The sequence below is a fragment of the Staurois parvus genome, unplaced genomic scaffold (genome assembly GCF_062004578.1).
Source record: "Staurois parvus isolate SC_StPar_1 unplaced genomic scaffold, SC_StPar_1.0 ptg000672l, whole genome shotgun sequence".
Classification (NCBI taxonomy): Eukaryota; Metazoa; Chordata; class Amphibia; order Anura; family Ranidae; genus Staurois; species Staurois parvus.
The window spans coordinates 2,972,433-2,994,879 of NW_028318468.1; the positions used below are offsets into that span (position 1 = coordinate 2,972,433).

At 39.3% G+C, this 22,447-nt stretch overlaps 1 protein-coding gene across 2 annotated transcripts in view; it reads left to right on the forward strand.

Moving 5' to 3' along the window:
• SLC35F1 (solute carrier family 35 member F1) overlaps positions 1-22,447 on the forward strand; it is a 427,587-nt gene that overhangs the window by 76,717 nt on the left and 328,423 nt on the right. The gene's annotated exons all lie outside the window — the stretch shown is intronic.

Here is a 22,447-nt window from a genome sequence, read left to right on the forward strand (position 1 = left end):
ACTTCAGGTGTCATGACATTTTTAGTTCACGTTCGGCTTGTAAAAGAATTTCATTCCCTTAATCATTGTCCAAGATATTCCATGATGTAGGGATGAATATACAAGTTGTTCTCTTAGGAAGGAGGAAGTTATTCAGAACATCAGCTGTATAGGCTGAATGAAATATGCCAGAGCACAAACACTGGATTGTAACATCTCGGAGGAAATCAGAGGGAAACCGAAATGCTGGAGAGCAACACAAAATACAAGAGCTACTGTTACTGACAAAAGCCTCATGAGAAGCCAGTGATGGGAAAGGAAACAGAATATAGAGCATTCTTTTTCCTTATTCTCTATTTAATGGGACAATAAGGTCTCACATGAAAAACATAGAAGCAATGGGAAGAAAACCCTATTTTTTTACTAAAATGTGGTCTGCACAGGCAAGGCACATTGTAAACAAAAACATGCACAAAAACATGTCTAATTTATTAGTTTGGTAGAAAACTGTAGAAAACATCCCATTCACATCAATGCGATGCAGTAGCATTAAGGCTGGATTCACAGTTCTCCCTTGTGGTGTACTGCAGTAATGCACATGTTACCATAACCCACGTTATGTGTTTTAGCATTTTACAGCACTGTTCATTCTGAATGGCACCCAAATGCACTAAGGCAATGCATCTCCAACACACAATGCCTTGAAGTGCACCACAATGCACAGTAATGCACTTCTGAGTGTGGTGGTGTGCTCTGTTGCCAAAAATGGTGCATGCCTTTTTTTTTTTAGATGTTTTGGTTCTTTGCCAGCCCATTCATATGAATATATTCCCTTGTGAAATGCATAGTAACTCACTACACTGGCTAATATGGACCCAGCCTAAGTTAGGCCATTCATTTGAATAGGCTGCCTCTTGTACGAGAATTCACCAAAAAAGGTTCAGGTACCATTTCTGGCTGTTCACTGCAACGCACATTTGTGCATGTTGAGCTGCAATGCACATCTTTCAGCAAGATGTGTGGGGATGCCATTCACACTGGACACAAGTGTGTTGCGGTAATATACATGTTACTGCAATGCAGTAGTGAGTATGGGCTTTAAAGGGATGATATTGTGAATAGCATATACTGTATATCTCATAGCAGATCTGCAGTACACCCCCTCTACAAATCTCTCCTGGTTTTCAACTGAAAAACAAGAAAGGTTCTTTAAAGTGTTACTAAACCCAGGACCCTGCATTCACTCTCTCTGGTCTCCCACAGTACACAGAACATGGAAATGTAATTAGTTTAGTAAATATAAACTGCTAAATACCTTTTTTCATCAGCAGTATATAGCAATCTGGTGACTTCTATCAGTGTACAACAGAGTACTGGTTAAAGCTTGTAGAAGGAGTTTTCTTTCTGCTCTAGGAGAATGCAAAACCCCTGACTTCTGTCTGGACAGTGCTGATTAGCCCTGTGCTGATCACATGTACTCTCCTAAGAAAAAAAAAAACCTCTCTACACACCAATACACACCAAACTGAGTATGTGCAGAGTGTCTCCACACGATATGTCTTATCAAGAGATAATGGGACACTGGAAGAAGGGGAGGATCAGAGAAGTCAGGATCAAACAGCAGTTTTACACAATGCAGAGGATTAGCCCCTTAGGTTCCACAGTGAGTATAACAAGCATGCTTTACTGCATATACAGGCTGATTTTACTGTTGTGGATTTAGTAACACTTTAAGACACAGCACTGATAACAAAATCCAAAATAGATACATCTTTATTACCAACAAATTCAGAACAACACTGATTAAAACAAATGTGCTCTACTCCACAATATTATACCTAATTAGTAAATTTCAACATTATGAAAACATGACCGCTCCCCTATACTCTAGTCTGGACTCTACCTTGTATTATAGAATTCTAAATATATGATTAAAGAACATAAACATAAACCTTCTGTGGCTATGCTCAGTGGAATAAAATTTACATATCATACAGGGAATCTCAAAATATTGATCAAGTAGGTGAGGTCCAAGGCTTGGCTTGTCTTGTATAGCAAAAGATTTATAATAGCACACAGTAAGTGTGCTAACTTTCAAATGAAAACTCAGCATCTCACAAACATAAAAAAATGAGGTTTATGTGGATATTGACTGTCTTTCAAGGTTTATATGATCAACTGCATAAAATATTTTCCCTAATGACTCCTAATACAGTGAACAAGATTTCTAAATTTCCCATGTGGTGCTATGCTAAAATGCAAAGCTCCTCAATGGAAGCCTTTTTTTTTTAATATTGCACTGGCATCACAGATCTTCATCCAGTCCAGATGTCAGGACATACAGATGTAGAGCTCAGTATTTATAAAACTCTGTGAAATTGTCAGCTAATGCAGCTCTCTATAGGTGTAATCACGCTCACTGTAACATACAGGGCTTGGAGAAAATTACGGAAACACCAGGTAAAAGAACAAAATTGTTACCTAATATAGTGTTGGACTGCCTTTGGCATCCAAGACGACCTGAATTCTCCTGGGAATTAACAAATATAGGTCTTGGATGGTGGATAATGGAATCTGATACCACACAAATCATTCCATTCCAATTCTCGCAGAGATGGCAGGGGTGGAAAACTAGCCCCAACCTTTTTCTCCAAAATTGACCATAGTGGCTATATGATATTGAGGTCTGGCAACTGTGGCGCCCAGGGAAGGTGTGAGACTTTATTTGCATGCTCATCAAACCATGATTTGACAACACCAGCTGTGTGAATCGAAGCATTATCATCTTGGTAAATAGCGCTGTCTTCAGGAAACAATGTCTGCACTGTGGTGTGCCTGTGGTCAACCAAAATTTGTACATAGTCGCTTGCAGTGACTCTACCTTTCAAGGTGATGGTGAGGCCTGCAGAAAACCAAGATATGACTGCCCAAACCATGATTGCTCTGCCACCATGCTTTACTGCTGGCACAAGACAGTCCTGGTCATAAGATCGAGACGGTGTTTGCCACATATAAACATATCCGGTGGCTGGAAACAGTGTGATGCTCGATTTATCAGACCATATTACATTTTTCCATTGATCAATAGTCTACGATTTATAGTCCACGATTTACGGTGTTGCAACACTCTCTCTTTTGAGCATTAATATCAGTCACTAGTAGTTTAGCAACTACACCTCGTCCGTGAATGTTTTGCTTATGGAATTCCCTCAGAAAAGTTTTTGTGGACATGGACTTTGGAAGACTGAGATTGAGCTCTGCAGTCACTTTTGCAGCAGTTGTTTTCCTTTTCCGGGTCACAATCCTGCTCAATGTCCTTTTGTCTCGTTTGGTCAGTTGACCATGTTGACTGCACTTATGCTTATCAGATGATGTTTTCCTGGAAACTGAAAATGCTGTCATAACCTTTGCTATTGTACCTTGTGACACGCAAATAAATTGGCAACTTCAGTCACAGAGGCACCAGCTAAGCAAGCACCAACAATTTGCCCTCTTTGAAACTCAGTAAGCTTTGACATGACTCCATATTACTAACAGCGCACGCAGTGAATGAGGAAAGTAAGCCTTCCCACCTGTTACCTGGATGTCTCATCACACAGCGGAAGCAATAGAGTGTTACATCACTTCCGCTTTTAACGTGAAACGTCCGTTGCACACCTGGAAATCGTGTAGTGTTTCCAATTTTTTTCCAACCCCTGTACATATACTTTGTATATATAGGCAGGTTCAAGCAGAGTGATGATGGAAATCTGGTGTACAATCAACACGCATAGGTGTGGAGCTGCTAACTGTTCCTTATTAAGAAATAAATACCTGTTCCCATTTTCCTTAGCCTGCAGTTCCAAATAATAAGTGATCAACAATAAAATTTGTGTAAATGTGATATAGGCTTTACTAAGGCCACATTCACACTGGCACTGCCAATTTTGCATTCGAACACTATATTGCCAAAAGTATTGTTATGCCTGCCTTTACACTCACATGAACTTTAATAGCATCCCAGTCTTATTCCGTAGGTTTCAATATTGAGTTGTCCCACCCTTTGCAGCTATAACAGCTTCAACTCTTCTGGGAAGGCTGTCCACAAGGTTTAGGAGTGTGTCTATGGGAATGTTTGACCATTCTTCCAGAAGCACATTTGCGAGGTCAGGCATTGATGTTGGACAAAAAGGCCTGGTTTGCAGTCTCCACTCGAATTCATCCCAAAGGTGTTCTATCGGGTTGAGGTCAGACCAGTGAAGTTACTCCACCCCAAAATTGCTCACCGGACACAGTGAAACAAAGATCGTTGCACTGGATGGGCTCTGGTGACCAATCACAGCGACCACATGTCAGTTGTACACAATGACTTTCATTCATAGTATTCATTGTGTATTATTGTGATCTCTGTGACTGTGATTGGTAACAGTGATCACATGGTACAGGGCCATATCACCAGTCAGTGCCCCTGATCATAGCCACACCAGTCGTATGGTGACTCTGCACTGCTCTGGTGACAATATGTTAAAGAAAATTGTGAAAAAAAATGTATTTAATTTCTTCATTTTACAAAAAATTATGAATTATGAATTACAACTTCAAAAAACTCCTCATATCTCTTATGAAATACGAACAAAGCATATACCTCTATAGTGAGTACTTGTCTCAATCCAAAATACTAGGTGTCATTTCTGTCTGCTGCCTCCTTCCTCTGCTAACAGCATGAGTCACTTCTGATGAGTCGCCCTGACACCAAGAGAAAAATAGTGACAGGGGAGGGCGCAGCTTGTGATTGACAGCCTGTGGAAGGGGGGTGTTTTATTTCCCTTCAGTCAACTCTGAGCTCTCCTCACTGATGTAATTTCAGCTCTCCATCCCCTGATTTTCAGATCTGAAAGATCCTATGTAAATTCTGCACTTTTACTGAATGTAGGGGACAGAAGACTGCAGATAAACAGGTGCAACCTATGTAGGAGGATTTGTTTCATCTCTGTGTATCTTCTGAGGCCCTTCACTTCACTGGGTATATGTAAGGGTTTACAACCACTTTAACATTTAATTTAACTGAATGTAATTTTCCACTGACTGCCTAGTAAACCAGTATGCCTAGGGCAGCTTGTAAGTTGCATTAACCTGGGTTAAATTCATATTTTATGTGAAGATTATGCGTGAAAACATAAATATCACAATAAATGTGTATTTAATATATACTTAAGGGATTTCCATTTCAGCAATAAGATGAAACCCATTCCATTGTTAATCTCTGTCTTTCGAATTCCTCTGTTCCCATTACTTAGCACAGTATGGTCCCGGCATCCCTGCTGCCTGTACCAGTTGGCTTCCCAGGCGCAGTTTCCCCCATGGCAGTAGGCAAGCAACACAATAGCCTCAGGGGAGTCGAATAGCTCTCTGCCATAAAACATTTTTCTGTTAAAAAAAAAGATTAGCAATTTTGGAAAAAATGCTATAGAGACTCGGTAAACTGAAAACTCGTACTTCCTCTACACATAATCTAACGTTAAAGCCCGCAGTTATCCTTAGGTGAAAATGCATTATTGTTGACATTACCTCCTGACATGAATTCTCTCATGCAGAAAAGCCTACAGGATATCACAGTACTTTCTGGTGACATGGCTTTTTGTCAGACATATTTTTTATCTTCCCAAAACATGTTGTTGTTACAGGTGCCTACTACTTCACTTCTACTTTTTTTCACTTGGTAATACTGAGTGACAGCTGGAGGACAAACGAGTGCGTGAAAATGTAGGTCAGAGCCTGGGATAGTCTATCTTCCCTGGTGATTCACAGAGTCTACAGATGATAGATCATGAATTGGCTGCAGCGGTCACACAACACTGACCTTCACTCTATCACTTCTGTTTTACAGCCGCTAACTAAAATTTCATCTTTCTAAAAAGTTCAAATGGATTTTGGATTTCCAGTTAAATATAATATATGGCTTAGCTTGATTGCTTGCCTAGATACGACCTTTCAGAAACATCTAGCTTGTTTATCATTGTCCTGTATCAGTACCTTGGCCATTGTTAACTTAAAAAGATTTAGGAACAAAGGAAAATAGGTGCATATGTTTGAGAAATAGCAAAGATTATTTAATGCTCGAGAGATGATTCTTCTCTTGCAGTTTTCGTAATGACAGTTATACGGTAATCCTGAAAGATTCCAGCATTTCACGGCTTTCATTTTTGTTTTCTAAAAACAAAATGTGATGGCTTTTTCAACTGGTGTCTTTAAATGTGTGACTTAGAAAATACTGCCTCCATTTTTACAACACATTACTAATATTTTTGTGAAGAAAACCTTTTTTTTCAGAAGCATAAAACGTTAAAGGGTAACTGTACCTTTCAAAAATAAGCTACTACCTTCCTGTTTGACCCTTCTTTTTCATCAAGAGAATCTGTTGTGAAATAAGAAAAATCTACCGGTATAGTTGGGCATTTCATGAAAGTGCCAAAACTTGCCGTCCCCTTTCCTACATCCTACTCATTAATATTGGCTAGTAAGATTGCATATCATATCTAGGAATATGTGTTGGCAGGGATTGGTGACAGCTTAGATACTTCCTGTGAGTTGGAGCTTTGTCTGCCGGAGCTGTCTGGGATTCAGACTGTGCTGGGTGGGTTTAGGAGGCTGTTTCTTTTATTTTCACAAAATCTTAGGTTTCTTTTATAGGTAATATTAGACCCCAGATACAGATGACCTGGTTGTTTTGCTGGCCATACAGTATAATTATTGGTGTGGGGATTGTGGTCGCAGCAGTTGAATCTCAGACTGAGCCCTTATGTTGGATAGGTCTTGGCTAGTTCTGCTACCCCATTTCTTGACCCAAAGCATCACAATTAGGCGGAGCGTAACAAGTTGAGATATGCTAAGATAAGTACATCCTCAGCATAATTGAAAGAAGTGCAATAACACTGTGGAGTTGATTTACTAAAACTGGAGCACTCAGAATCCAGTGCAGCTTTGCATGGCAGCCAATCAGCTTCTATCTTCAGCTTGTTCAATTAATTTTTAACAATAAATCTGGAAGCTGATTGGTTTCTATGCAGAGCTGCACCAGATTTTGCACTCTTGAGTTTTAGTAAATTTCACCTTTCCATGCATTTCCTGTGTTCTTTTGTGTGATACCCCAGATACTCAGATCCCCAAATGCTCAGGGTATGCATGGGGAGCATCACTACCTCCAACTATGCAAAGGATCTGCTTATTTTAACATGTTTCTACTTGGAGCACTCTGCATAATAGTATGTGAAGCTTTGGGACCAGAATAAACTGAATCAGTAAATGGGGCCCTGGTCCATGGTTTGCAGTAGGGGTTTTAAGGTAACTACACCATTGAGTATGTTGGACATCTCAAGCTCATGATGTGGATTTATGTTATACTCTATGTCCTGGCTCATTAAATAAATACTGCCAGGTCTTTGGCAAGGTCATCTGCATTTAAGATCAATAATCACTGGCGGAACAACTGCCATAGCAGACCACATGGCAGTGGAGCCCAGAGCAAAGTAAGGCTCAGTCAAGACCAGGATATGTGTCCTTACCTGTCCTGGCTGCCCATATTTAGTAGTTCCTCTCTAATGCATCGGTGACATTCATGACTCCCTGTATACCAAGCTGCCCTCTATCACACTGGTACCCACTACTCATCTCCAATTACCCTGCCAGCATAGGAAGTTTTCCACAAATGACTTTCATGTGGTGTGCATAAGATCACATTTACCTCTGTCAGATCATGTTCAAGGTCCTGTGATCTGACACAGACTAACATGATGTCTTGTGTAGCGCCACTTAGGAAGTGTTAGACTTCCAACGTGGTGATTGGAGTTGACATTTTGAAGCTGGTAAGTATTGCCCCACACTGATCCCACACAGAAATCTTCATTAATAGACAGAATTTAAATGCTCATTTACAAAGAGCCAATTACAACCTGCAAGGGCTAGTCAATCACTAAAAGGAACAGTCACATACTGAAAGGGCCAGTTATTTAAAGCCCAGTCATACCATCATGCTGCAGCAATATGTGTTATGTGCACTGGTGCACTGCAATGCTATTGTAAATTGCACTTCAAACACCTAAAAATGTACATGGGATGCAACACACTACTACAACTTTAAGATATGTCACTTGTGCTTATTTTTCTGTTTTTACTTTTAGCTAAATGTAGGCCTTAACAACTAAAACAGGAAGGCAGAGGGTGCATTTGACTATTTTTTCTAGGGATTGGCAAACAAATGGCATGGATGGCTGTGTACTATCCTGGAGCACATGTTCCAGTTCAAAACTTAAAAAATATTATTTGGCAGGAAGCAGCAATTTTAAATGCTAAAAGTACAACATTTCCTATAAAACACCTTTTTTGGGGATTCCCTGATCCTGCCTGTGAAGTTGTGCATCTGCACAATGTATACAACCTACTAGAGAAGAACATTTACAAAGAAAAAAAAGTTGCATAAATAGCCAGTAATTGACATTTCTCTGCCAGTTTTACGTAAAAAAGATGGCATGGGGGACCCCACCCCCAAAATACATTCCAGACCCCTAAACCCACAGGGAAATTTAAATGTTTACAAATGGTAGGTTTTTATTTGTAATGTTCTTTTTGCTGTAATTCATCCTGGGTGTGGTGGGAATTGTAAAAAAAAGGACCTTTTTTCCACAACCTTGGCCCATGTGAGTTTCCATTTGTGTGGGGGGACAGGGGTTATTTAAATTTTTTTCTTTATACTTTTTTAGTTACCTTTTTTGTTATCACAAGGGTGAACAAGCACCCTGCTTTAGCTTTAGATAGTGATGGGTTCTCTTTATTGAGCCATTCTATTAAGTCTACTAAGTTAGGTACAAACCTAGAGTTTTTCTTGTAATCAGCAGCTTGAACAAAAAAAAAACTACTCACTGATCCCTGCTTCACTTCACTTGCACTATTATATTCGAACAGCTATGACCCCCCCCCCTTCAATATACTCAGATCATGCACTGAACAAATGTGTGTTTTTTCAGCAGGACTGCTCAACAGCAGCTGGTCTAACAACAGACTTCTGTTGAATGGACAGGAGTACACATGGATTGAAATTCATCCATTTCCTGCTGAACCAGCCAAATTTCGATATCTCCCCTGCCCTTTCCCAAGCATCTGATTAAACACAGGTCATCTTCACAGATGAGATGAAGCAATGGCTTCTCCATTTCCTCTATGGGCAGCTGATCCAACCTCTTACAGTGGTCCTGGGCTCCCCAAAACAGGAGAGCTCAGGAACGATAGTGGGCATCCGCATGTGTTGCCTTTCTGAGCACTGTAAAAGTGATCAGACTGCTGTAAAGCCACTCTTATCACTTTTGCTGGAAAACCGATTGCCAGTTCCAAAAAAATTATATCAGCAGCTGCAGCTGTGATCGTGGTATAACTGCTTGCTGCCCAGGCTGTATATATACATATATACACTGGGCAGCAAGTGGTTAAAGAACACGTAACCCAAAAAAATCACACCGTCAGAACCTGGGTCTGAATCTGTGACCTGCTGTGTCTGCAGTTGTCTCTTCTTGCTGAGTCACCTAGGATGCTGAACAGCTCCCTGGACAATTCCTTGAATGATCTTGCCTTGAACCTTGTTTCTCTTGAACCATGAACCCTTTTGCTCCTCCTATGAACTTTCCATGCCTATGCACTTCCTGTTTGCAAGATTATTGTGCTTCCTCCAGCCAATATCTTGCTTTTGTAACTCCTGCTGTTGTCCTGCTGTTGTCTCTGCTACCACTCATTATTATCCTTTGGCTTGTTCCTCATCTACCAGCCTGTGACCACTTGTTACCTACCTATGCTTCTGCTTGATGCCTACCTGCTATTGGACCCTGGTTTGCTCACCTCCTGTTTCTACATGTGAAAAAGTTATTTAAAAATGTTTCATACACCTAACAATTAGATTCCAAATGCCTATCAACCAATCGAATCTTAATGTAATTTTTCAAGAGAAAATTTAACTAAATGAAACCAAAGATCTGATTTCATTTTCTATTTTTATCTATAAACAAAATATATATTTATGTTTTGTAGGTCTGTGTAAATTAACATTTTAATAAAGCTGCTGCAGATGAAATGTGTTATACCATGATTTATTTTTGTATCTTGGATACATTAATTGGGTGTTCTACTTTAACACTTTACATGGTATTTATAAGGATTTTAGCAGTTGTTACAGAATCCACTCAGTGTGATCTATCGGTTTCCAGGATACCCTCTATACTAGAATATTGAAGCATATCCAATTGATATATGAGCTAAAATGAGAGAATCACTGATACTTTGAAGCTGAACTCTAGGAATTATTTGTATTGCCTACTTACATTGGTTCACCTTGGCATGCTGTAAGTACGCTAAATGAACATGTGAAACAAAAAAATAATTTCATTCCAACAAAATATACACTCACCGGCCACTTTATGAGGTACACCTGTTCAATTGCTTGGTAACACAAATTGCTATCACATGGCAGCAACTTAATGCATTTAGGCATGTAGACGTGGTGAAGACAATTTGCTGAAGTTCAACTTGAGCATCAGAATGAGGATGAAAAGGGAATTTAAGTGACTTTGAACATGGCATGGTTGTTGGTGCCAGACGGGCTGGTCTGAGTATTTCAAAAACTGCTGATCTACTGGGATTTTCACGCACAACCATCTCTAGGGTTTGCAGAGAATGGTCCAAAAAAGAGAGTTGTGTGGATGAAAATGCCAGAGGTCAGAGGAGAATGCTGTGACATTCAGATGGTAGGGTCAGGATTTGGCATAAACAACATGAAAGCATGGATCCATTGTATCAGCAGTTCAGGCTGGTGGTGGTGTTGTAGTAGGGTTGAGGATATTTTCTTGGCACTAGCAAGGTGTACCCAATAAAGTAGCCTGTGGGTGTATATGTTCAGAGAAATAACTCGCAAAGAGCTGCACAAAACCCTTATACATGTGCATATGTTTTTTGTGCTATTTCATTGTTGGAATGAGATCATTTTATTTTCCACATATTTACTTTACATTCAAATATTATAGTTTTCAGAGATATAACATTTTTTTCCACCTGTATGTACTGTAGAGAATAGATTGGGTTGGTATTTAAGCACAGGTTGTGTGTATTAGTATACTTTTTTAAATATATATATATATATATATATATATATATATATATATATATATATAAAATTTATTTATTATATGGCAAAGGATTTCAAGTTAGACTGAACTTGCTTTGCCTTTTTTTTTTTTTTAATTTAAATAATTTTTGATTTTTCAAAATAGTAACAAACAATTTCATCATATTCACAATAAATCCTTATACCTATTTCTTGTTACTACTCTTTATTCCCTCATTACATATCTCTTAAAACATCTCTCCCCTCCCTCCCCCCCCACTAGGAACCCCCACTCTGCACCCTTTCTCCTCCTCTCATCCACAGCAAGAAGAATATCCTACCCCTCTACCCACTCTATTCATCCTTCAGTTTCACTTTTTCATGTTTATTCCAGATTTTTCCCATTTCGCATAGTATATCTCCATCTTATCTTCCTGCATATAATAGGCCTTCTCCATCCTACTAATCCAGTTCACTCTTTCTATCCAATCTTCCTCTTTCGGTACCTCTATTTTCCTCCAATACTTAGGGATCAGGCTTTTTGCGGCATTCAAATAATACCCTAAACCTAATTTCTTATATTTGCTAACTGATAGCTCTGAACTATGCAGCAAGCACATCTCTGTAACTGTCCCAATCTTTATCTCAGTTATGATCTCAATTAAATGTAATATTTTTTTCCAGAATACTTGGGTTTTTGGACATTCCCACCAAATGTGGTATATTGTCCCTACTGCTCCACACTCACGCCAACACCACGGTGATTTATCCCCACTTATCTTGTGTTCTACACTTGGTGTAAAGTGCCATCTTGTCAAACATTTATAATTTATTTCTACATCCCTCACACTTACATTTTCGTGAACTAATCTATTTATTTTCTGCTGTTTTTCCTCATCTAATACCACCCCCATATCTCTTTCCCATTTCACTATGTGCTTCAACTTTGTGTTTGTGTCTAGTTCTGTGAGAATTCTATATATTTTTGCTGTACCGTGTTTCCCATCTCCCCGTGAATCCAACAACCTTTCAAACAAATTCCAGTCTTTTTTCATTCTCAATTGTTTTTGGGAGCTTTCCCCAAAAACATTTTAGTTGATGATAACGCCACTCATCTAACCTAATAAAAATCTTTCCCTTATCCTTTACCAACTCTTTAAAGGGCTTCAGTTTCCCCTCCCCCATTATATCTCTCAGTTGGATTTCTTCCTTTTTAAACCATCTACCTGTTATCTCCTCTCTACCTGGGGGAAAAATTCTGTATTTCTTAGTGGCATTAATATAAAGTTAAATTCCCACTTCATATATTTGTGAACTTTATCCCATTCCCTTAATACATTTACGGTGTATATACTGAACTTGCTTTGCCTTTTGTGATTGAAACCTTCTACTGATTGTTCTGATAAAACATTTTTTTTTCTAGTTCTATGAACAGCGATCTTGATTTAGAAGATGTAAAAAAAAGGAGACAAGCGCTTCATCTGCCAGATATAGTACAGTATTAATATGCAATATTTGATCTTTATACAATCTTTATTTTAAAATAGACCTTGCATTCCTTGCAAGTTCTTCTTTTTCAATGTTCCCAACTTCTCCCCAGCCCTCATCCCCTATAAGAACCTAAAAAAAGTATCTGTAAGGGAAAAACGTTTGATAATATACTTACCTTTCCCACAGCCATCCGTAGTTTGGGGGTGTGGGGAGTGCAGTTCTTTTGGTGAGATTCTGGCTGCAGCACAGTGCATAATCAAGTTCTCAGTGAAATTTGGGCTACTTTGTATTCCCCAGCATCTCAGTGGAAGGAAGATGACTCAACTTTGCCTAGGTGCCAAGGGTGAAAGTCAGGGGTAAGAAAGTATATTATCTTTTGGATTGTAAGCTTTCATTAGCAATGCCTTCTGAACCCTCTTGTATCGAATAGTATTGCATTCATGCTGTCTACATTTACTTTATAAAGCAATGTGCAATCTGTTGTCACTATATAAATTCTGTATAATAGTATTAATCTAACTTTTTTGTTTTTTCATAGGTAAGTGCAGGAGGGGGGGGGGGGTGTTTAGGGCAATCTAAATAAGCTGTTTAAGTGCAGGGTCTACTTCAAGTACACCTGTAACGTGATAGGTATTTGGACTACCACTGCTGTCTGGCTGCCTTTGGTGCTTCCAATTCTCAGAGCCGAAAAAAATATGCAGCCATATTCTTGTTCTGGGTTATTGACTCAGAATGAGAGCTAGGCAACTAGTATTTTTAAAAGGAATGTGTCAACAAAGGCAGCCTCAGAATATCTCTCATGTCAGTTGTACTTACAAGCCACAAAAATCCGTATTCTGGCGAACACGAGATAACATTCTCATTCCTCATTACAACAGTTTTAATTAAGTGATTTTCTTTGTTTTAACAAAAAAAAAGGATTTCCAGGTTTTAATAATGTTGCTACTCTAAGATAAGTAACTTTATAATACACTGTCTAAAAGGATTTGTTTTCTTTATTAATTATCTTAATTATCCCAAATATGTCCTTGGACATCCCTGAATTACCATGGATGGGCTGTTTAATGGCTGAAAGATTTTGTAAAACTGCTTGGGGGAGATTTCCATGTACAGACACAAGCTCTGCCATGCCTATGCTCTTCATAACTGCACGCTATGAGAACCAAGGTATATTGCCTGAAATTAGCAACAGTAATAGCTTCCATTTTTGTGTATGCCTACATGATTCCAATAGGATGAGAGCAATTGTTACTGGGTCAGGTTAATTACGCAATTAACCCTTCACACTGCCACCACCGCCTTTTTGTACGGAGAAGGAGGAAACTCGCCAATCTTAGCAGTAACACTATGATGTTTGAATACACGTCTGTATACACACTGTCACCGCAGGCAGATGTATGCATAAGTTTAAAACACACAGTAGCGCTCTTCAGAGACAGGGATTCTTAGTTTGCATTAAAGAGCTTTAGAAACAGTTCAACGCTTTTCAGAAAATAGGATTTATTACTAAAAAGGTCAAAATAGTGCAATAAAAATATTTACAGAAAAAGATGCCAATATATACAGAGAGCAATAACACAACAGAGAGATAACAGAAAGAAGTTTAGAGAGGTAGAATACTTGCCAGAGTACTGGGTTTAAGCAGATTCAAGGGTCCTGAGCAAAAGGGTACCATTTCTCCCAAAGTTGGTTCCTGATGTTAAACGGGAGAAATCTCTTCATCTTCCTTCCCCAGCATAACAGCATTTTTCTAGGAACCCAGTAGGGTGTCTCCTTAAAGCAGAGAACCAATCGCCTCGTTTGGGGAGGGGTGTTTAGGCGGGGAACTCAGGCTATGACCAAATCCCTCGCAGTTTATATCATGGTCAATAACCTTCCATAGGTACATGTAACATCCTATCCACTGGCAGGATAATATGCAGAATGATATTCTGAACATCCAGATACCAGATATGACATATCTTCTTGGGACGGTTAAGGAGATATCGCTTTCTGCTCTCGGGTAGACGTAATCTAGGGGTGTAAGGTATCAGGTGACTCGCAGTAAACTGACCAATCTGAATATATGTTTTGTGTTATTGTATGTATTTCCTACGAGAAGTTATGAAAGTGTTTGAAAAAGTGGTTTTCCAAATGAGATATATGTTTTACTGCTATTTCGGAATGCTTTTCAAGTCCAGTGACTGACAGGTTTATAGCTTTACGATCAGCTCAAAGTAAGAGTCTGGCAGACTTCATGGAACCAGCTAATTGGTTTATAACCATGAAGCATATCCAGCTGTGCCCTGAGCACTCCTGAACGCAGCACACATACAGACCACCGGCCACTCAACAGAAAGGGAGGGGGGCTGATTTTGGAGTGAGAATGACACAAGATGGAGGATTTTTAGCAATATGGATGTTCGCGTCCCTATTTGTACGTACAATTGCTACAGACACCCTCTGGCATTGTATACTGTTCACCTTAATACTTGAACAGTGGGATCCCCCTGCCATAATTCTTCAACACCGTTCATGCTCTTTCACACAGAACTGCGGTTTTAGCCTCCCTAAGCCCCCCCAACCCAGCTGCCCAGCTAAATTCTAGGGCATCACCTGTCAAATTAGCCCATTGAGGTCAATGGAAGTGTGCTGCAACCATGAGCCAAACATTATGCTTACAGTTGCAGTGTGATTTTTTTAATACATAATCCCTCTTGGGTAAAAATAAAATGCCCAAATGCCTGCCACTCGCTGTTATTTCATCCTCTGAAAAGCAATATGCTGAAAGAGCCCTTTCTGTCCACTTGGGAGTTTTGTGTGTCCCATCTTTTATGTTCCAACTCATCCTGTTGTATTTTCCATAAAATTAAGATACATAAAATAGCCAACAGAGATTATTTGACCCCATAGTAATGACCATGGCAGATATGACTAGGAACTGTCAAGTAGTTGGTCTGTTAGACTTTTCAATAATCCAGCTCATGGTATAGATAGTATTTGTTAATCATATTCAAGTGAACGTGTCCTGTAATAGTAAAGAGGTTTTGCCACTCATCCAAGTGTCTTTTTCAGCGCTAAGGCTCAAGTGTATGTTATCTAGTATCTATTATTTCTTATACAGTATGTGTTTGTGTTATTGTGTACTTGTATGGAAATGTATCCTGTTTGTATTACTTTGCTTGCTGTAAAATACCTGGTGATCCTGCTAATCCTCCTGTTTCCTATTTTAATCTGACCATTCCAGACCCAGAAGCACATCTGCCGATTGTGGCCTGCTTGCTTCTCTGCCTTCTACTTGGATGCTACAGAATGCCATGCCTATAAGCCACATGCCTGTACTCCCAAAGTCAGATTCATGTTCACATGGCCCAACCCTGATTAACTCATCACAAGGAGAGACCAGTGCACATCTGTCTCTGCTTTCTACACAGGACACAATGCCTATGAAAAGCATGCCTGTACACTCCCATCAGACTGTTGCTGCCATATCTCCCCCCCTTAATCCATCCAGCTTTGCACAGTTTGAGTGACAGCAGCTGACAGATTGGCCGATCATCCACCCCTATCCCTCTGATGGCTGGGATGCAGCTAAGAATAGTGGTCACAGGACCTCTAGTACACAAATAAAAAGTGGTATTTACATTTTGCCTTATTTCACAAAATTATTGTCACTTCTGGCTTCATTAATCACAGGAGGGATTGGGAATGGATGTTCCTCAGTTTCCTCCTACTTAATGGATGGATCATTTGTCAGAAGGCTATGAAGGGATGCTGCATTCTCACTACTGTGAGGGCTGGTTCAAACCGGAACATGATGCAGGAAAACGCATTTGTGTGCCTTTCCCGCATAGCATTCCAAATGCGCTGCAGCTGCAGCCATGAGCTTCCTTTAACCATTTAAAGTCCAGGACTTTTTAAAATGGCTTAAGGATAACAAGTGGAAAAGAGACCCTGTTGCCAGACCAGCTGGGTGATGCCACCTTGAATGTAATGTCAGCAGCCCCAGCAGACGTAGAGTTATCACTCAAGTAACATTCTATAGCATTCCCCTTCACTCTTCCCCTACCTGCTATATAAAATGTTATGTAGGGAAGTGAGGACAGGGATAGAGATGCTGGGCCAGCACAGACATTAAGTAGACAATCCCAGGAGAAGAGAGGGTTATCACATGCAAGGAAGGAAGGGGATGTGCTAGCTAATTAACTACTCATATTTTCTGGCAAGTTGAAAGGCTCATTGCAAGTGAACAGTAAATATTTTATCCAAAAGAAAAACACTGCAAGTAAATGTGGAAAATGCCTTTTTACGGCATTTTTAAGTTGGTGGCTGGGTCTCTTTAAATTTAGAGCTGAAGCAGCTACTAATAATAGTTAAATGTCAGCATTGCTTATCAAGTCATGTTAAATGTGAGTAACTACTACCAAGCTATGTCAGGTAGTTTAAAGGATAAGTTCACCTTTTGGACAAAAATAATAAATGTACATTTTTTTGCAGGTAAAAAAATGTGCATTTATTATTTTTGTCCAAATGAGTCTGGAAAGCATTGCATCTGTGGTCAGTAGATCGCTGGTGCCATGCAGGTCTCCTACAGACCTGTCAGAATATCTGCTTGCCATACGGTCAAGCAGATATACTGAGAGGAAACTTCAATGAACTACCACAGTGCTCCACAGCGTCGTGGTAGTACATTGAAAACTACAAGCCCACAGTCGCTAAGGCTGTTGGGATTTGTAGGCACTCATTCACAGAACTCTGTGAATGAGTGACGCAGTCGTGTTGGCGCGCCCTGTACGGCCGTGCTGTTTTTAAATCTGACAAATAGTTCGGGAAAGCTTCTCCCCATACTATCTGCAGAGGGTGGGGGCAACGGGCACGGCTACAGCTATGGGAACATGTTACATGTTCCACACTAAAAAGGGTATAACATGTTACATGTTTCAAAAGTGAACTTATCCTTCAAAGTCTAAGTTTACAAAAAAAAAATCAGCAAAAGGTGAATAACGTACCTTCAATGCGATATGCCCCTTGTGTTTCTGTCCTAATTTAGCAGAAATCGTTTTTACCTCCGATGCCCTGCACCCCTGCCACCATACTCTTCTGGTGTGGCAGGGGTGAATGAAACAGGATGGGACAAGGCCTTTCAATCATCTGTCCGTCCTCTATTCATGGAGCAGGTTTCATTCATAAAATCTGTAGTATTGCTTCTATGAATGGAGGAGCTGAACGCAAAGGGCGGACATGGCCAGATACTCTTGATGAGTACCTACAACAGCTTCCTCACTGCATCGGAAGGTTGCAGCAGGGGTGGGGAAGGGCATCAGAGAAGGAAGATTAATGTTAAACCTGGACACAGCAGCTCAAGGGATAATGTCACAGTAGATATACGTAATATCTATTATATGCTGATTTTTGTAAGTAAACTTAAGCATTAACACTGCAGCATCTACTAAAAACTGAAATATCAGTGCCATATTTTGGGTGGACTATCCTTTTCAGAGTGTGTATACATTCAAATGTAAGTTGTAGAGAATCTAAATTGTAATCTCACAGAGAACAAATAAATAATAAAGAATAATAATAACTAAAAACCCTCACAAACCCTGTTAGCAGTGGAGATAATGAGATTCTGACCTAAGTTTTGACACTGTTTTCTCCTATCTGCTCAAACTTTATTCAGCAATGATGTGCATGACCTTTCAAGAGCACACAACACCCAGCCTCAGATGTGCCATTACTTGGAAGAAAGGGTTTGTGTGATCTCAGCTTAACATCGATAAACCTACCTGTACATCTATAAATAATCTTTATTATTGGTCCGTAAAACTTGACAGTCATTTAAACATTGCAGCCATTAGAGATCATTAATTAGTATTGATTGTTACACTAAAATGAATAATGCCATCAGTTCTAACAGTATAAAGAAAGGAAACCATTCTCCATTATTAATGGCATATATTTTAAGTCACTTATTCTGTTATATCTATATTAAAAAAACTTTTGAGTGGTTTATATCACACCACATGTATGCTAACAGATACAGAAGAACAAGTGCAGCTGCACACCTGGGGTGGGGGGCAATTTACCAAAGGAGACATTTCTGTACTAGTTCCCTATAGAAACTCAGTCAGGTTCATGGGAAATCTTTTGTTCTGTCTCTTCTAAGTATTGGATGCAAACATAGACTTGTAAAAAATGACTTAGAGTATATCTAAAGCTAGAAACATTTTTTTCCATTTGGATAGAGCAGGAAATGATTTTTGAAGACACAATAGAAAGTAAGAGGAAAGCAATGTTACTTTTTGACAAAAGCATACATTCTAAGATAGTCACCGAAGCAAATGGGGGAGAGTGAATATCCCTAATAAGGCCCTAGATAGCAATGCAAGCCTGATAGGGGTTCTAACTTTTTCCTACATTATAAAATGAAAAAATATATTGTTTAAACCTTGCAGTAACCCCCCCCCCCCTTACTGCAAGGCTGGAAGGGTTAAATGTGTGTTAAATCTAGGGGATAGAAATAAGCAGCTTATCTTATTCCCCCCTACAGTAGGCTCAGGTGCCCACCTGTTGTCTCCAACACTAACCCTTGCCATCCTTATGTATAATGTAGGACATTGTACATGATGATGTCAAAGTGCCAAAGAGAAGACTCTTCAGGATACTGGTTGTGCAGCGTAGTGAAAGATTATTCCTCTACCTCCTAGACTTAACAAGCATTTATCTCTTCCAGTGCATGGGAGCCCAATTGCAAAGGTATTTAAAAAAAAAATAAATCTAATTTTTTTGAGGACCTGTGTAAACAGGCTTATGTTTATGATTTTCTCCTCTGCAAGTCAATGGTAATACAAAAAGCAGAACTTCACTTCCATTTTAATTTATTTCTCTCCTAATTTAACTGTAATGTTGTCCTTAACCCCTTCATGCCTAAGGGTAAAACAAACCTTAATGCCTGAATGCAGTTTTGCAATTTTGACATGTGTTAGTTAAACTGTACATATCTTTGCAACGGCTTAGTGTATCCAAGTGGATTATGCCTCGTTTTCCTCAGGACACATTGGGCTTTCTTTTGGTGGTAAATGTTAATGGATAATTTATACATCTTGTTTTATTATAAAAGGAAAACTGGCTCAAAATGGTAAAAAACAAATCAGTTTTTCCATTTTAACTATAGATTTCTTGCTGCTACTATGACCCACCACCAAAAAACAACCCAAAATAACTTCTTCTATTCCTGCTGTGAATAAATATGCCAAATATGTGTGTGTTATATGTTGTTTGTACTCATTATTGGGCCCAAATACCATAGTGCACATTTTGCCCTTAGGAGGGCAATTAATCCAAGTTCACTTTTCAGGTACCATGCATTCATTACAGACAATTTGTTGTATCCAAATAATGGAATTACCCCTCAAATCACTCCATCTTGAAATCATGACCCCCTGTCGTATTTTTTTAGGGGTAAATCTTGGGTTTTTAGCCTCTCTGTTTTTGTAGGAATGATTTTTAATTTGGTAGAGAAAAACAAAAATCTAAATTTTTTCCAAAAATGTTTCAATTTATCTGTATATTTTGTGCTTTTACTATAACCTACCACCAAAAATCAGCCCAAAATAATTTCTCCCACTTTTTATGTGCATGGGGATACTATATATGTGTGCATTATATATTTTTTGTACCTGTAGTGGGGCTCAGAATCAATAGTGTGCATTTTACCTTTGAGAGGGCATTTAATTCAAGCTTAGTTTTCAGGCACCATGCATTTATTGCAGACACTTTAAGGTATCCAAAAAACAGAATTACCCCCCAAATCACTCCACTTTGCAATCAAGACCCCCTAAGATATTTATATAGGGGTGCAGCCTGGGGTTTGACCCTCTCTTTTTGAAGGAAATCTTTTTGATTTGGTGGGAAAAAAAATAAAATAAAATTTTTTTTTCACAAATGTTTTAATATAGCTGTATATTTTGTGCCATTACTATGACCTACCAACAAAAATCAACCCAAAATAAATTCTCCTACTTCTGACGTGCATGGGGATACTATATATGTGTGCATTATATATTTTGTGTACCTGTAGTGGGGCTCAGAATCAAGAGTGTGCATTTTACCTTTGAGAGGGCATTTAATTCAAGTTTAGGTTTCAGGCATCATGCATTTATTGCAGACATTTTGTGATATCCAAATAACAGAATTACCCCCAAATCAATTCATTTTGCAATCCAGACCCCCTAAGATATTTATCTAGGGGTGCAGCCTGGGTTTTGACCCTCTGTTTTTGAAGTAATTCTTTTTGATTTGGTGGGAAAAAAAATAAAATTACATTTGTTTTCACAAGTGTTTTAATTTAGCTGTATATTTTGTGCCATTACTATGACCTACCAGCAAAAATCAACCCAAAATAAATTCTCCTACTTCTGACGTGCATGGGGATACTATAAATGTGCGCAATATATGTTTTTTTTAACCATAGTGGGATCCAAAAACAATAGTTTGATAATTCGATTTGGATTAATTGCCCTCTCTGAATGCAACACTTCAATATATATATTACAGACACTCTGCAGCGTGATATTATTTTTGAAGGATAAGTTCACCTTTTTTAACATGTTACATGTTACACCCTCAATATGGGTGTAACATGTTACATCTGCCCCCACACCCCCCCGATCTCCCGTTTCTGTGACAGTGAGTGGGGGGGTGACGATCCCCCACTCGCTGTCCCAAACTAATGTGATCGAATGTGAAAACTACAAGTACCAGCAGCCTTTGTGGCTGTCGGCTTGTAGTCATCAATGGACTACCAGGGCACTGTTGAGATCTCTAGATAGTTCATTGATGCTTCCTGTCATTGTGTAACTAACTGCCCATATCAGAGGTTCGGCAGACAGCAACACAGACAAGCCTGTAGGACCATGCCATTACACCCACGATCTGCTGACCATGGGTGCCATGATTTACAGGCTCCTAACGAAAAAAAAATGTATGCATATTTTTTTACCTGCAAAAAAATGTGCATTTTTTTTTTTTTTTTGTGAGGGTGAATTTATCCTTTAAGGGCTAACTTAAAAATATGCATAAAATACTGCATAAATGACTGGCGCTATTTTAATAGAAGGGAAGAAATAAGGTAATAGTTAACCTCTTCCCTCTTGATATTTCTGGTTTTCAATAATGCGGGATAGAGTGGTAAATTTCAAAACAAGGGTGGATGCACAGGCCTGGTTTGGAAGGGCATCTTGGACAGTGGTAACGAGTATCACTTCTTTTCCCTTTTTTGCTGCACACACGACACTTCTTCCTAGGGTATTTGTTGGTTAATGAGAAGGGGATAGGACACATAAAATGTTTTTCTGTTAGTCTCTTAACATCCTCTGATTCTATTGGTTGTCTGGGTTCTTCTTGAAACATCAGGTGTTCTATAATTTTTTCCTGGTACTGCAGGAAAGTGTCAGTACCACCAGATTTTTTATAAAGGACAAATGAATTGTGCATAGCCACCTGGATAAGGTATATTGCAACCTTTTTGTACCAGGCGTTTGATTTCCTCAGCACCAGGTAGGGCTGCAAGACCTGGTCAGAGAGGTCAACTCCACCCATGTATTTGTTGTATGCCATAATACACAGTGGCTTTTCCTTCAGTGTAGCTGACCCCCGTTCTGTTACAGTCACTGTGCCCTCTGGGTGGATTGTTGTCAGCATATAGACATCTTTTCTGTCTGAGAATTTGACAGCCATCATTTCCTCCTGTTGGTAACTGAGAGATGCGCCTCTCTGCAGATGTTGTTTCACCAGCTGCTGTGGAAAATCTTTGCGGTTTTTCCGCATGGTACCACATGCTCCTGTGCCAGCAGCATGCAGAGCTCTAAAAAGTGGCAC